Below are 2,041 nucleotides of genomic sequence, written 5' to 3'. Positions count from 1 at the left end.
ATTATTTATTACAGGAACTGTTCTCACTCTTCTAATAAAGACATGCCAGAGAGTGTGTAATTTATAAAGGAAAGAGGTTTAATGGACCCACAGATCCACATGGCTGGGAAGGCCTCACAATCAGGACAGAAGGCAAATGAGGAGCAAAGTCATTAGTCATGTCTTACCTGGCGGCAGGCAAAGGAGCTTGTGTAGGGAAACTCCCTTTCATAAAACCGTCAGATGTCATGAGATTTATTCACTATCATGAGAACAGCATGGGAAAGACCCGCCCCCATGATTCATTACCTCCCACTGGGTCCCTCTCATGACACATGGGAATTATTGGAGCTACAATGCAAGATGATATTTGGGTGGGGACACAGCCAAACCATATCAGGAACTTTCCAAAAGTGCCATCAAATCTTCAGTGGAAAGCATCAGTAGATAGTTTGTACCTTAAGATTATTTTAAATCCCTCATTTCATATTTCTCCTTTGCTGTTTTTACCAATCTTGGACTATTTTATTGTGTTCCTTACCCAACCCTAATCAAGTTCCCACATTGAAAGACCCACTTGAAACCAAACTTCCAGTTCTCAATAAATTCTCACATTGCTTCACTCTGACCAGCCACCTATGCTGACACGGTCAGAGCTCTATGGGGGGTGATTTTCTCCCTTACCATAGTGAGCAATGAGTTCAGTTTTATCTCATCAACAGGTGTGCTTGTTTTCTTGAGGGAGCCAGTATTCCTCAGATGGGATGAGATATTGAACCAGATAATCCCAGACCTTTTGCCTGTAGCCATGATCACTTTCTCATTCATTCTGTGTTCCTACAGGCTCATAAATGGGAGATTTCTGCCCTTAATAAGTAGCCTTTGTGCTATACTCTAGCGCCTTTGTTACTACCCTCAGGGCAAAAAGGCTAGTGGGCATATATAGCTCAGTTTGTTTAAGAGATACATATGTTCTCTTCATTTATCTTGCTCTTTGATGGGTATGCAAGACCTGGAAAGGCTTCTTAGACCCAGTACTAGGTAAGTAAACTGATTTAACTCAGGGGTAGGTAATAGGAAATTTGATTTCATCCTCAGGTCCAAGCAGTAACCTCTAATCCAGTTTTGCCAGCAATAAAGCTGACATTTTGACTCCTGCCTGACTCCTGTAGCTTTTTCTTAATTATTTTATAATATATGGCGGGAAGATATGTACTTGGTAGTATTGTTATTTGTTTATAGCAACAGATCCAGCCTGTCAATAATACTTATACCCCTGACTTAGCCCACCTATGACATGAAGCTATAATTGTCAACACAGGTGCAGATGTTAAACCATTTACAGCTGGGATGGTCAGGAAACATCTCATGGAAGAGGTGATTTCGTTAATGTTGAAGAAATTTACATTGGCAGGAGTGAGCTGTTTGGCAGTTCGGGAGGGCTTCTATGGGAATGATGGAGTCACTCTGGACCCTGGGCCATGGGTACAGGAATGTTCAGCTAAAGGAATAGTCAAGTCTAAGTGCTGTGAAAAGGTTTTTATTTTGGTGTAGTGGAAATTAAGGCAGGAAAAGTAGCTGGAGGCCAGATTTAGCTGACATTAGCATTTTAATAATGGAAAGCATGATTTTGAAGGATAACATATTGATTAATCAAACTGGAAATAATTCCTCAATCCTGCAACTAGGAGGCAATTTAAAAATAATTATTTCCAGAATCTTTGATCATTTTGGTTTTTTGTCTTTAGTTCGTTGCCCACAGAAGGTAGGATGCACACACACACACACACACACACCCACACACACACCTACACCCACACCCTCGGTAGACTGTAAGAAGTGCTCGCAGCTTTTCATCTAATACTCATTGGCTTTCACACCCAGTAAAGCTGACTTGTGGTTGTCTCCAACAGATATTTGAGAAGAGGTAAAAAATAATACAGTAATTAGATTGTGAAACCAAATACCACTGTTAACTAATTCAGTGTTTCATTGTAGTTCTGAGTCATGGTCACACCAACAAAATGAATCAAAAGGATAGGATTATGATATACCATTAAAG

Source organism: Rhinopithecus roxellana, chromosome 1, assembly GCF_007565055.1.
Source record: "Rhinopithecus roxellana isolate Shanxi Qingling chromosome 1, ASM756505v1, whole genome shotgun sequence".
Lineage (NCBI taxonomy): Eukaryota > Metazoa > Chordata > Mammalia > Primates > Cercopithecidae > Rhinopithecus > Rhinopithecus roxellana.
This window is presented reverse-complemented; position numbering follows the sequence as displayed.